Source organism: Rhea pennata, chromosome 10 (assembly GCF_028389875.1).
Source record: "Rhea pennata isolate bPtePen1 chromosome 10, bPtePen1.pri, whole genome shotgun sequence".
NCBI classification, from domain to species: Eukaryota; Metazoa; Chordata; class Aves; order Rheiformes; family Rheidae; genus Rhea; species Rhea pennata.
This window is the reverse complement of record NC_084672.1, coordinates 15,555,938-15,571,583: the sequence shown is the minus strand read 5'-3', so window position 1 is coordinate 15,571,583 and position 15,646 is coordinate 15,555,938. Positions and strand designations below refer to the sequence as shown.

The 15,646-nt window shown below is 36.8% G+C and overlaps 1 long non-coding RNA gene across 4 annotated transcripts in view; it reads left to right on the top strand.

Annotated features, from left to right (window-relative positions):
• The window catches only part of LOC134144481 (uncharacterized), a 29,776-nt gene that overhangs the window by 1,070 nt on the left and 13,060 nt on the right, over window positions 1-15,646 (top strand). For all 4 annotated transcript variants that reach the window (XR_009959390.1, XR_009959392.1, XR_009959389.1 and 1 more), the window contains exon 2: window positions 46-142. This is a non-coding gene — a long non-coding RNA (uncharacterized LOC134144481). The remainder of the gene's footprint in view (window positions 1-45; window positions 143-15,646) is intronic.

The following is a 15,646-nucleotide window of genomic DNA, read 5'->3' as shown; positions in this document are numbered from 1 at the left end:
GCTATAGAGAGGGAATAATACAGTTCTATATATTGAATCTTACAGAGTATATATAATTTTAATGAAGAGATTCACACAGAAGAAACACAAGGACTTAACTGACGGAAAGTAGAAGGGCTATGACGAGCTGAAGGTTTTCTGTGTAAGTATTAGCTGCAAGAAAAAGTATTTGGAGGAGAATAATGTCAAGCATTAGACGTGACATAATGGGATAAAGGGAGGTGAAGTGAAAGACACAGCAGATGTGATTAGTGAAAGGTTAAAAAATAGGAATATCATCAAAATAGAAAATGAAAGTGCCCAACAGTAACATTGGTATTGAGACAAAGGGGGGGGGGAGAAATAATGAGCACTTCTGAAAAAATAGCGAAGAAGTCAGTCCGTTATAGTTGTTTTTTGATAGTAAGATTAAAAAGAGGTTAACCATAGTCTTTAAAATAATTAGAATTTTAACTGCCATCGGTTAAGTTTTGATATGGAGGAACAAGGGAGAGAGGTCAATAGCAGAAAACAAACCTCCACAGAGGGAAAGACAGATTTTGTTAAAAAATAAATCATAGATTTCCCAAGAGGTTAAAACTAAAGTGAGGTTTTAGAAATATTTTGGGATTCTAAGAGAAACAGAGGAATCAAGAGAATGGAAATAAGGTTGGCAGGATGAGCTACACAAAGCAATGTGTTTACCAACAGCAGCATCTTTTTTCCAAAGAAATATACTACTTTTTGCAGAAATTAAATACCATTTTAGTAATATAGTTACTGTTCTTGAATTTTCCATCCAATTTAGCTATAAGATAATTACATGTTAAAAATGCCGAAAGTATTAGCTAGACAATCTCTGCTAGTTAGATACTCAAGCAACAAAATCACTGGTTGGGATTAGAGAGATTAGAGCCACTGGTTTTCTAGATAGCTTTTAGCTAACTAATAAGCAAAAGAGGAGTAATTTATTATATCATAAATGATTAACTATGTTACCAAACACAGTAGCACAGTTTCCTTTTTGTTTAAAGCCCTCTGGGGAGAATAACATACATATTAGGATTGCAGATTCTGCACATTTTTTATAAGATCCACTACATAATTTATTTATTACGGTTTGTTTTATTGAAATATCTTTGTATAGAATATATCACCTGAGTTTAGAAATCAACTTGTGTTTTGAAATAACATTAAAAGATTGGTATGTCTAAATAAATATTTCTTAGTGAACATTTTAAGTATCTCTCTGGAGTGATATAGAAAACAGCAATACGAGATTATGTTATATTCTTGATCCCTTAGTCCATTAAGGTTTTATCACTTCAGAGTTGCCCTGATGCAACCTTAACAGTTGTGGTTAATTCTATAATGCATAGTTGGTAACTAGGTAGAGAATAGGCTTATATTAGGCATGGCAACCAATAGCAAGATACATAAAGGGCCAGGAAAATTTATCACAGTATTTATCTGAAAAAAAAAGCATATTAAAGCATAACACTGGTGTGGTCTAAGATTTATTCAACATTGTTTGTTAGCAGATTCACAATTTCCATTAAATAAAACTATTAAAGTTTTTAAAATGTTTGCACAAACATTGTGGTTGTAAAATCAAAATGTGTTTGTCATTCCAAAACTTTATATATACATCAGATTTAGATGTAGATTTCAAATAGATCAGCATTAGTGATCATTTTGAGCTCTGCTTGGGACCTATTGCTTGTATCCTTCCATGATTAGGGTAGCACATCATCACTCTTCTGTAGTCTCCATGTGTTTAAGTTTTTGTTTGTTTTATAAAGCTTATTGAGGAAGGTAAGATCCTAGAACTAAATTACTGTTAATAAGTGTTTACATCCCAAATTACGTGGTTCACTGCATTACCACTGCTTACCTTTCAGAGAAGGAGGAGGTAGACATACAGAACAAAAAAGCTCAATCAGTATAACTCAGTTGTTATGAACAGAAGAGGGTGCATAACTGGTATGATGTTGTAGTTCATCATAGAAGACAATGAAGGGTCAATATAAAGTGTTTGCCTTTGATTAGGCCAAGGAATGTGATTATTTAATTGTTACCCATGGTTGGTTCTCTTCCTTCTGCAGGCACATATTGTGTAGCCTTCCTACTCTCCTCACATAAAAATATGAGATTTATATATTAAGCTACTCTTTACACTTTTAGATATGTCTTCTGTTTGTAATATCTTTTCTATAGGGTATGAAAGTCATTGTGGTACAATAGACTGGACTTTTTCTTTTTACCTCTGAGTATGCTGCTTTTCCAAAAAGGAACTGTAAGATATTACTGTGGGATTCAGAATTTACTGAATCCCATTTATACTGTGAGCAAAATATGTAGTATTAAGAAAAGGAAAGTTTAGACCAGAATTAGTAAATCAAGCTGAGTCTGTTCTTATCTGTGTATCACCAATAATAATTACGTGCAGAACTGATCAAAAGCATTGATTTAGAAAAGCATGTAAATTTGTATTTTGTATATTCTTGAAGGCATACCATACTTTTTTATATCACCTGAGTCTTTATATTACCTTCTTGCTGTGAATATTATTTTCAAGCTTTCAGTTTTCAGGTAGGGCTGTCTTTGAATTAAGTGCTCTTTCATGGAAGGAGGTTGGTCTTGTATATATTAGGTGTATTCAGAACCTTGAAGAAAGTTCATGCAGTAGTAGATAAACACTGATATGACAGACAGTTCCGGTTTGTACTTATTACTCAGAAGAAAAATCGGTATTTCTATTTTTTGTGTCTTTTCTTACTGTATTAAAACTATTATTGCTTTTAAATTATCAGTAGTATAAATTGTTCTCTGGGTAGAGAAATACAGATAATAGTTTTAATTAGGATTTAAGATTGTATGTGTTGTATTTGAAAGTTTTTAAATATATATGCAGTATCTCAGCAGTTTACTTGCAAGATGTGTTCCTTCAGCAAGAAATCTACGGTTTATAGCCTCAATTCATAGTATAACTCCTTTCAGGATTGTGTTCAATCATGTGCTTCTCTTATTCTTGCCATTGAAGCTCATCCTTAAAGCTGGATTGCTTAAATAGGATCCTAGATGTGTCTGATTCTGATTATTATTCTTTCATTTTAATTCTTCCTTTAAAAAGATTTCTTCCTGGCTTATAGCTATTACTTATCAATGCAGGAATGTTCATATTTGCAAGGAAAGTAATGTGTAGTGCTGTGCAATTTGTGCATACTAGTTTAATCCCACTTGAGATTTCTGTATGCCAGCATAGATTTTAAGATTCTCAGGGCCAACATTCTGTTATCTTTGCCTTGTACAATCCTATACATGATGTTAGACTTAAACATATAGGAAATAATTAGAGATGGATCGTAATCTGCATGCCAGACCCAAGCAGCCACAACTTTCTGTAGAAGTTAGAGACAACAGCTAAAATATTTAGCCTGGCTACTCTTTCTGTAATAAATAAAACAAAATTTCAGATTCAAGTAAACCAACAGTGATATAATCATCTATGTATCATTAAAAGTATCATATCATTTAATATTTTTCATAAATATTTAATGGAAAATGTATTGGAGAAGAAATTGCTCATTTATTTTGAGACATTAATATCCAAAAAGAGGTATCAAATTAAATCTGTATGTGCTAACTGCAGCACTTTTATCAATTCAGATATGTGATACTACCTGGATTTTTGGTTTTGGAGGAGAACATGTGTTTCTTGCAGGTTTCTTTAGGTGAATAAGATATATTGTTCTATGAAGTAACCAAAATCAGAGGTTAATCAATAGAACTATATCCAAGTATATTCCACTTAAAATAGTGTGTCCAAAAATGTGCTACTTTCTTATGCTGTACTTCATAGCTGAGATACTCTACCATGGAAGATACCTCTGTATATGTACTTGTCATCAGAATAACCTCTGTTATCTAAGATGAAGGACTAATCTTATGTATTTCTAAGAGTCTGGAAGTGTATTTGTCTCTTTTTATGCTTCCATACTGCATCGCATTTGGTTATTGGTAGTGCAGCAATTGGTCTGGTTGTTACCTAAAGCAATAGCAGCAGTTAGTTAATCTGATTAAAAAAACAAAACAACCTCCCCCCCCCCCCAAAAAAAAAAAAAAAAAAAAACTTCAACTTGTAAGTAACATAATTTGTATGGATACATTTGTTCTTTATTTCCAGCTTATGACTTAAATTCCCAGAGATGTAGCACTAATGTACACAAAATGCAATGTTATGTTCCACTTGTATATACCTGCCTCTTTCACAGGACAGTAATAGAAAATGCCTGAAATTCCGTTCATTATTATTTTTACATTATTAAAAACCTAATATTGGGCTCGGTCCTGAAGTTTTTACTAAGGCAAATTTGTTATTGACTTGTTGCACTTACCAGTGGGTTCAAGATTCATTGACTAGAATTCTCCATGCTTCTCATAAAAATTGGGACATTTAGTAAAGACCTGAATACCATGAATTGCCAACATTTTAGGGAGGGACAGGATTTTATCATGTATGTACATTACATGTCTGAAACAGAGGAACAGTAGCATTTTAGGACAACAGATTTTTGCATAAAAATCATTGGAAATGTGTTAGGCTGAAGAGACAACAAACTGATGCCTTGCTCTTGTTTTTGTTCTTTTCTTTTTTTTTTTTTGAGCCCCATGTTAAATAAATAGTATAGTATAAGTAGCATCTTATATATGCAAAAATGCCTACCATTTTTAGATGAAGAATCATGTTAAGGGTTATATATTGCCCTTGGTATGTGGTAGAGCTAAAATCAATTAGGCCTATATGTAGGAGAGAGGCCTGTGCTAAAATACTCCCTCTGTGGCCTCCATCTGTAAAAGGAGGACTGTTTCAGTGGATGGCCACTGCCCCGGCAGCCTCTGCGCTGGGGCAGGGGATTCCTCGCGGCAGCAGCCCCCACAAACCAAGCTGTTGCTGCTGGTGTGCCTGTTCTCTGTGACCAGGACAGGCTGTACTGCTTAGATTGCCCTGGCCTGCCTGAAGCAGTCGCCAGGAGCCTCTTTGCAGCACCAGAGTCACGTTCTCAGTTCTGAACGCTGCTACTCTTCTCCATCTCCACGCGTGTTTTCAGACGAGTGACTCTCAAGCCACCTAAGCCACTCTGCAAGCATATGTGGGTTAGCACCCATCTTGGGGTTCACATGATGGGTGCGAGCTGCACGACCAAGGTATGCACCGGCAGGCGCGGGGAGAGCTCGCGCTGCGGGCTAGGCAGGCCGCAAGCAGCTAGAAGGAAGGAAGCCAGAGGCAGGCCGCCTGCAGCACTGTGCAGCTACTGGCGAGGAATTCAAAGACACGGGACATCTGTTTATTTATATATTTTCTAAATGTAATACAGGGGATGTGGAACCTGTATCTGAGGCATATCACTGTCACTTAAGCAACTGCAACACCCCCCCCCCTTCATGGTTGATTAGTTTCCCTACCTTAAATTTCTACTTCATTTTTCTAGTTGTGATTTGCTGGAGGGGGGAGGAGGAAGAGCAGAATTTTGGAATGGCTTGCATGTGAAATGTAATACTTAACAGCTTTCTGAAAAGTCAGATTTTTTAACTCAAAGTTCTCATCTTAGTTTTTATTTGAAAAAGATACAATTGCTGTATCCATGGTATTTTATGTTCCTGTCATATGGAGCTCTTTGGTGGCAATAATAGCTGGTACTGAACTCACCTAAAAATCAAAGTAATTTTAATAAAATATATGTTTTTTCTGCAATTACAGAGAAAAGAATAACAATCTTAACTAATTTACAGTATTTTCAAATATTAGTGAAGCAATAGGATCTAGACAGTGTAGAGCTATTAAATCAACAAATGTTATTATAGCCTTTGTGTGTGTGTGTGAGCAAAAGCTGCTAGCTGTTTGGATATACAAAACTTGCAAAAAGTCTTTAGACCTTGCCTACAAATGTACCAAGATGTTTAACCGTCAGTATTGCCTGGTATCTTTGTTTTCTAGTAAAACAACCACGCTGGCTGTTGTTCCCACGGCGAGTGCTAGGCGGCAGAAGCAGGGGAGGGGTGTGGGAACAAAGCCTGGCGGCTCCAGGGGGCTGGGCAGCCTGACCTGGTACGGCTCTTCCATCTCCAGGGTCTATGCTGCTTTCGTACACGTTTCAGTTCAGTTGAAATGTTTGTTCTGTTTCTAATAGCCATGTAGACGCTTAATCTATACCTAGTTTCTAGCTTATTCTAAGTTATCTTTCGTATAGCTGTAACCAACATATGGTATCTAGATTCTATTCTGTTTTTTAAAAATAATGTTTTTCTTTGTTCTTCTCTGCTCTGCTGTGCCTTTGGAGCTTACGTATTTTAGTATCATCCTTTCTAACCTAATCCAAACAATAACCTTGGCTCAACAATTTAAACATATTGAATCCTCAACCAGAGTAGTTTTCCCTAGTAATACTCTGATTACAGCAGCTTTTATGTCTGAACAGGAAAGGACCTTAAACACTAAATCTCATCAGCACTGTAAAAAATAAGTGGTGAGCATCAGTCACATTTTCTTGAAATACCGCAAGTCTTTCTTGAGGCCTAATCCTTTAATCTCTGGATTTTGGGCACTTCTGTTCTGATTACTAAGGATCAAAAGGTTTGGCAAATACTCTTCGGACCACTCCTCAAAGTGGCCTCTGTAATATTACCACGCTGTGACAATTGTATGGCTTCTTTGTTGTAGTAGTAGCTAGTATTTTAATGGGAAGGAAAAAAGAAATAATAATAATAAAAAAAAAAGGATAGGAAGTTCCCTTATCAATATAGCAGTCTGCTTCATTGAACATCTATAAAAAAGCATATGATCCTTCAGTATGGTGAATCAGAGGATTTCAGAACATGGCAGTATCAAAGTAAAAGCAAAATTCCTCCTACTGTATTAGACACAACATTTTCTAATTGAGGGTATTCTGGAAGAGCTGTTATGTCACATGCAAACATTATTTTCCTAGTTTGTTCCCAAAGCTGCAAAGTAGTAATTCCTTGTATTGAAATTAGTAGTCTTGCCTGAATCTCAATCTGAAATACTGTTATGTGTGAAGTTACATTTTAAAAAAGAGAAGATTTTATACCTCAACCTGAGGCTAAAATCGTTAGTCCCTTAGACCTTACAACCAGATAGTTTTGTTAGATGTTCATCTTTCTGTTCTGGGAAGTATATGCTTTTTTGTATGAAATTATATGTCAGATTAGACAATTTCCTCATCTTATTTCAAAAAAGGCTGTATAAATTGAAACAAATCAGTGTTTCCTGAATCATGAGTCTCATTTTACTTATTACAAACTAGAGATAAAATGATGTAAAATCAATCTAAATATTGTTCCCTAAGTTTGATCAGTGGAACTTCCAAGGACGGTCAGTTTATGCCTAGTTTCCTTTTATAGAGGAAAAAAAAATCCCATCTTGCTTAAATTTAAGTGAAGTGGCAAGCTGCTTTTAAGAAAAAATCTCTCCAACAGAATGGCCTGCTATTAACAGAGTAGAGTTTGAAAAACAGTCTTGTCACCTAAATGCAGAGCCCTACAGTTAGGACAGGAGCAAGTGCAAATCTATCCATTCTCTTCCTGTTTTTCACACCCTTCATTACTGGCCCACATTGGTTGGTACTGTCCATACAGTTGTCAATGAGAAATCCAATCGCATACTTAGGGCTGAAAAAACAACCCTCGAGTGAGAAAGAACCAAATACCCTTGTGTTCTTTTCATGAATATTTTATTTGCATAGGTATGTCATCACTTGTATCCAATTCCTCTTCATTACCAGAAAAATATGTTCTGTGCATGCTACTTAGCATAAAAGTAATTTAGAAAACACATCTTTATACTGTTACTTCCATGGGGCGTGCCACATTGCACAGTTGAGTGTGCATTTCAAGTATGAAGGCATGCGTCAGATGAGGTCTTTCAAAATTACTTTCTGTGCTACTGACAACAGCAAAATAGATCTGTTCTTTACTATCAACTTGCATATTTTTATCCATTTTTAATTCATAGCAGAGTAAGGTATAAGGATTCAGAAATATTCAACAGATCTAGCGTAGCAACACAAAGCAAATTAACATTATCTAACAAGTACAAACAAGTTCTAACATTGTAAATGTGTCAATGTTAGCATTCACGAATAATGTTCCCTCAGTGTAGCCTTAAACTAGAATAACACATGTCTTGGCATTTGTTCATTCTGCACTGCTTGATAAAAGAAATGCTAATTCAGTCTATATTGTCAGTTCAGCCCATGGCTTGCCTGCTAATGCCTACTCTGTGCTAGGAAACTTGTACCAGTGTAGTGGATTAAAAGTTAACCTGCGTACTCGTGTGCGAGCCAGCAGTATGAAGGCACTTGACTTGTTAGTCCATTAAACTGCATTGGAAATTTATTTCAGCCTAGCTGCCATACAGACTTTTTACTAACGATAGTAAAATATGTGTAGCTCAGTGTGGGGTAGAGGGAGAATGTTAGTTTGTTTTTTCTTGTGTTTTCATAAACAATTGCCACGGCAATAACTATTGCAGAGCCAGCAGAAATTCATGTTTTGTTTGTTTTTTTTTTTTTTTTTTTTTTTTTTTTTTTTGCTGTTGTTCTGGCACACAAAAGATGTTATTTTAACACCAGAATGTTTGATAGCTTTTAAAAATGCATGGCCCAATTCTTAGCCATGCTGAGCACCCACAATTCAAATTGAAGTCAGCTCTAGCTGTGGATGCCCCACAGCACCCTTGGGCAGTCCCTTGGATTGGAGATCCAAGTGCAATGGGAGGGAACAAGTCCAACATGAGGAGATGCTTTTCCACCAGGAAAAGCATAAGAGTTCTTGTTTTCTACATGTGAACTCAAATTAGATTGAATCTTTTGAAAAATACATATATTTAGCATATTCACAAGCTTTGCTAATGTATCATCACAGTGATCAGCCTAGCAGTGATTTGCAGACTAGCTTAAACTAAATAAAGACCGTGTCTTCACTAATGGCAGTTTCCTTGTGAGAAGGACTGCAGAGGCCAAGATTTGGACATAACTGCTGTGGGATAATCGGGCACAAATAAACATCTGTCTTTGGAAGAAATTACCTTGCCAGGGCAATAGTAACCCTGGGCTGAATGCTAAGCTGAACTCCCAGGCTAGGTCAATTAGACAATGATTTAAGTGTTTGTGTTGTGTGGTCACGACATTTTTTTTTCCTTGGAGCAGTAAGGGCTTTCCCAGGGTTCATGCCTCTCTAGCCACAGCAGGTAACAGTTAATAGATAAGCTGAGAATGTCTTCTGAAAAATAAATAGCACGTAGGATTTGAAATCCCCGACAAATACATAAATACGAACTGTATTAGTTTTATTAGTTTTTCCCAAAAGGGAAAAAATGCCCTTGCTTCTGTCTTATTGCTTACTGTCCTGTCTTCCAAACACAGTTTAATCCTTACTTTTATTTAGGTGTTACACGAGCCCTGAGTGTTGTAGGACAAAGGTATAAGCATTGTAGAGACAGGTAAAAGGCTGTATATGCCTTGAAAACATGTTGTCAAATAATTTATCTATCAATGTTTTTAAATGAATGTCTGTGTTAAAATGCTCTGAGCCTTTGGTCAACAAGGTACAAGAGAATAAAAACTGGCTAATGTTAATTTTAAATTAGTAAGTTTTCATGCTTTTGGCTGTCTTAAGTAAAAAGAATACTCCAAAGAAGTTTGAGGTCAGAAGGTAGGTTTTGAGTTCTCTTTCCTAAAGTCTTATCAAAAGGAAAAAGATCCACTGGAACAGGTATTTTGTGTGCTTAGATGTGGGCATTCTTTTCCAGTGTTTGCAACATAAATTTTACAAGAGTGTGCCACTGTATAAGCAGCATAAAGGAGAAGGTAGAGACAAAGGCAAATGTTTGCTGTCGAAGGAGAGTTATATTCTCAGTGTTAATGGGCAATTTGAGCAGTGAAAATATTCTTTGTAAAAATACTTCTGATTTCAATAATTAGATAGTTTTTGCTTAAGTGTAAAGATATATTTAATCCCTGTCAAGTGTAGAAATCAACATATTAAACAGCCCTGGTTATAAACATGATTCTGTAGGGTTTCTTTTTATTGTATATTGAATCTGATATCTTACTATTTAATATTAAGATATTATATTAATATTTGGATAGTATATTCATATTCATATTTAAGTAGAATTAAGGGTAAAATGCAAGAAAGAAAATTCTGGACTGAGACTGTCATAGGCTCTGGTTATACCTCCAGAATGGTGACTTCATTCCTCTAAGGATCACCCAGCTATCATTTCTTCTTAAGTGGGTAGAACTAACAGCTATATTGTATATGATAGCTTTAGTACAAACCTAAATTCCAAAAGTGCACTAAAAGATGCTAACTGATACTGTGCAACCAGAAGAGCTGCTGTATTCAGTAAATACACTGTGCATAGAAAAAGGTATTATCTCTAACATTAATTTTAATGTATTCAGTCATAGCAGATATATATGAGACTTTATTTGGGACTGTCTCACTAAGAATAAGGAGTGATATTGGTCATATAAGTGAAGTTGGTTAATTAATCCTTCTCCTTAATTTTATTTTAATCATCGGAGAAAAAAATTATAGTTTCAATTTGTAATCATATTAATAGGGTATTGAATATCATATTAAATACAGTAAAATCAATATTTTCTAATAAACTGAATATTAGCAGAGGACAGGAAGGGTTCTGAGATAGTATCAAATAATCGGGTTTGCTCGCATATAGCATTCTTGTTTTCCTTTCCCTTGCTATACTGCAAATTTGCTACAGGCCTGAGTATCCCATGTGCTTTCTACACCATTCACTGGCCCTGAGGTACAGTAAAATAGTGTTTGCCTCGTGTACAGAGGAAATCAGAAAAGGAGCTTTGATGCTGTTTTTCTGGATGATTTGGGAGAAGGTGTTAGAGATCACACAAACTGAGGAAAAGGAAAACTGATTCTCAACCAGGGCTGTCAGGGCTCATTTAGCCTTGGTAAAAGATCTAAGGAAAAGATCTCCAAACTCTAACTGGGACAGCAAAGATAGAGACATCAAGCATCTGGTGCATCATTTATGAAAGCGCAAAGAACAGAAGTTAGACGAGGTTTATCTGATGACTGTCTTTCAAATCAGGTACATGGAAAGATAAGGAAGTCACCTAGCACATAATGGAAATTAAGGACTGGAAAAACCTTTGTAATATATTGGTTAGGAAAGACAGAAAAAAAAAAGAGGGAACAGCAGTAAAAAAAATGAAGTCATTTTTCTCTTTGAAGTCAGTACAGCGTGAACAGCAATCATGCATCCTTTCCGGGTGTAACTCTGAGAAGATGACTTAAGTGCTGGCCTGTCTGGGAGAAACTGCCTCTGCTAAGGTTTTGGTGTATTTTCCAACTACTTTTCTGACTGTGTTGACATTAACAGTAAAGCTGCAAATAATGCTATTCCTTGCCATTTATAGTTGCTTTTCTCTGTGGGGTCAGCTACCAAGAGGAAATGAAAATAAACTCTCTACTAGACCACGTTGAACAGCCATCAGATAATTGCCATGTATCTCCCATATATCGGAGCATTCAGCATTTTATAGCTGAGTGTCTAAGTTTGCGCCAGTGGAGTTTTACAAAGCTCCCTGGGTGACAGTTACACTTGTGGATGATTCTGTAACTTTGGTGGAATTACGCTAAAGAAAGCACTACTTAGGTAAAGTCTGCACACGTCTTTTTTTCTACCTGTACAGTATTTTTGTAGATTTCAGCCTTGTTTGAGATTTATGCCAAACTGGAAATCTTTTCTTCCTTTTTACTTTTTTCTTTTTTTTCCAAGAAAGTGGTTAAGCCCATTTTTAGTTCTAATCACGTGAGCAGTTATCTAACTACATTGCTGAACCAGATTTCTAAATTTGTTTCATCTCCTTTTGAATGGAATTGAATTGATCTGTCTTCTGAAATACTGTTCTTGCTAACCAAACATATTTTTGTTTCCAAACGACATGGTAGTTGAGTTAATATTTTCCTTTAAAGTTTGGTTTCTTATGGCAGAGGGAGTAATTTAAATTACGGCTGGCCTACAGCAGAATGAATTTTCTAATGAATATATAAGAGAGGGGGGAAGCATATCTAGTATTCCTGGAAGTAATGTGAAGCCATCTATTTTACTGTTTGATCTATAGCTATGCTGTGTGCTTTGAGATTAAGATTTCTTTTTTCACTTTAAATCTTTCTGTAATGTTTCAATCCTGTAACCTATTTATCCTTTACGTTAGTAACATGGTATGAAACTATGCTGTCTCTTTCTAGGTTCCTTTAGAATTTACTTTGGGTTTGACTCAGTTTAGAAGAACAGGCTACTGTTAGCCCTTTCCCACCTGTACTTCTTCGTTACCTACCTACCATTACCAAAGCCGTACCTTTTTAAAAAAAGTTTTTCTGTTCAGTAGGTCATTTTTATGGCAGAAATTAAGGTACACAGACCATCTTCGGGACTGATACTGTGCAATCTCGAGTCCTCGCAGTATGTATTGCGGCACTGACACAGGGTAGACCTGAGCTCATTAACTCAGCTTTCCTACTCCTGCTGTGACATTTGTATCTAGGTGGCTTTAACTTTCTGCCCTTAAGCTATATCAGGTTACTACCTCTGGTTTAGCTCTGAGGGAACACTAGTCTAGAGAAGGTTTATGTAACAACCAGCCTTTTGTGTACTGGTCAGCTAGTACCATTCTGAGAAGGTCATAAAAACACAGTTAAATTATATGCAAGTCTTCAGATATTCATCACAAAAACAGGTATAATAGTGGCAGAAGTTGTGAGAAAATACTGCTTTGTTTGATGGAGGAAAGCTGAAGAATGTTTTCTTATCTCGAAAAGGGCTGACACTGCAAATCTATTAGCACATAAGCACAGTTTGGAGATAACAACTACTGTGCCCAAATTTCCATGGCATCTATTCATTATAACCCACTTTCTCTGTTAAAAATAATTTAAATCCATATACATCTGAACTCTCTGGTTAAGGCCAGTTCTTCTTCTTCCTTTTTTTCCCCCCCTCCTTGTTCATATTTTGACCAGAGGATTGCATTGACAATTTCCTAGGATCCAAAACTGTATTTAACTTGTTTATAGAGCTACATACATTATTTGAATGAGAAAGAAAGAAAGAAACGGACCATGTCCTTACAGCTGTTCCTGGGGAGCAGAAAATGCTTGTGAGCCTTCTTCCCCGAGAAAGCCCTCCCAATTGCCTCATGTACCACTCGCCCTATGGTTGTGCAGTGGTGCCACCAGAAACACCAAAACAGTGTTAGCGAGTAATAAAAGCTAACACACTAGTAGAGTAGTAGGAATTAGAATAATTCCTAAATGAACATAATTTACTTGCATTTGTTAAACTGAGCTCCACCGACAGCTGAAGGAATGTGTATTTGTCATCGCTGACTGCATGCTCGCAGCAAAGGTGACACTCAGACCTGATGCCCGTGGACAGTATCACATCTTTCAAATTCCCTCAGCATGCACAGTGCCCTGCATTTTTTCTCTTTGCTTTTTTTGGTCACAGCTTGCGCATCTGTGAAGCATTAAAGGCGAAAGCTGGAGAGATGCTGTGTGTCAGGTCAATCCAGGTTCAGTCACTGTATGTCCTTAGAAAGCCAGCAATGCTGGAGCTGGAGTGTAAACAAGGGGGGAGGGGAAGGGGCTGTTTAACAAGACAAGCAGAGTTAATCTTTTCTTTAAATACGGAGTATAATTTGGTTTGCTGATTATGCACTAAACTACAGTTGTATTTTCTCTAATTGGGTTACACAAACACAGCAGCCAATTAATATTCCTGCACTGCATGCCTTGTGAAAGACACACAGAGAAAACCTTCGTTATTTTTACCATGCTGAAGGAGCTGTTCAGGACAGACCGTATTCCTCTGCACAGCGATAGAAAAATAAATGACAGCATTAATCCAATCCAGAGCGCTTGATAAATTGAGAGGGATTGTTTACCTAGTGTATAAAGAAGTCTCTTGGGGATGGGTTTTATTGCAATCTGCATAGTCATCCATCTTCCTAAACTGTCTGCCCTCATGTTTGTGAGTAAAACATATACAGTAATTTAGCATTCAGATAATCCCACAGCTATAATCCAGACAGATTTAGCTCAAATTTCTCTGGATTTCTATTATCTAGATTTAGCAATGTGGTGTTGACGGGATATTTGAAATTGCTGCAAATGCTTTTTTTTCTGCAATAAACAACATATTTTGATGTTCTCATAATTGAAGCTGTGGATTCTTCCTGGCATTAACCACATGTAAAAATGTATTTTTGTGAGGACAGTGATTGCACAGCTGGAGCATGTTTTTAATGGATTCCAGCTATTTGACTACACACCACATAAGATCATACAATGTTTATATGAAAATCAATGTGAAGTGTACTTCCCCAGTAGTAATGGGGATAATCTGAAGAATGCTCATCTCCTCACATTATCTCTTTGAAAATGAATTTAAATGCTTTAATTTTAATAATGTATTACTCTAGTACATTATACAATATAATAATATAGAGTCTGTCTGTCTTGCAGCATTTTTCATAAGTAGATCAGAGCTTTTATTGTTTTCAGCCTCCTCAGAGAGAACTTCTAGTCTGTCTCACTCAGCAGTGTCTAGGAAAAGGGGAAGTCCATGGGGAGAGCAAGCATCGTTATTTGCATGGAGTGGGGTGACATTAAGTCCGAGTACCCTGCATCCCTTTCACAGCAGGCGCTGTGTCCCATGTTCCTCTGATTGATTGCAGAGGTATTTAAGGGAGCACGAGAGACACTGTATAGAGGATCTAAATGTTCTTCTAGCAAAAATGCCAGCTCTCCCACACTTACGAGCATTAGTGGAGCTGCAATAGTAAAAATGCTTATGTGGGAGATTTTTAGGAGGGAACTATACTGTAGAGAAAAATTAAAAGCTGCTTCTTTTACCATAGCTTGTGCGAGAGGATGAAGGCAGGCTCCAGAGCGGAGCAGGGCAGTGTGCTCTGCCTAGTAATTGTGTTGCAAATGTGCAAAGGACACTGTTTGCCCCCAGGCCAGAGCTTTTGGGAAGAGCCTTGTGCACACTAGGGAGTAATTTGATGCTAAGATTATGCTGTCAATAAGTATCTGGGAAACTCAGAAAGAGTGCCTCATTAGGAAACAGCTGTGGGAGCTGGGACATCTTGTGCTATAGTTTTGCTCCCCAAACTGGAAGATTCAGATGGCGGTTCACTAGGTGAATTCAGGAATGCTCACCTTGAAAGCATGTCCATCATGCTATGGTCTGAATACCTTCTCTGACCATGCAGTATTGCTAGCCCCCCAAAATATTTAAATCCTGAGAGATTTTTAAATGTGAAGAGATGCTCGTGGAATTGTTTGTGATAGAGCTATTACAGGTGTAACATGGAAAGTATACGTGTGTTTTTATGGGTCCATGCACCATCAGGAAGTGATGGGGAGGCCAAGAGCATTTCTGATCAGGTTATGCCAATAACAGGACAGTGTATGTATCTGTGTATAGAGCTATAGGATGAATAAGGAAATAGACTACAGTGCCAGCTACCAAAGACAGCAGGTAGCCGTGACAGCGGTTACGTAGGTGGACGCACTGCCAGTCAGACCCAGGGGA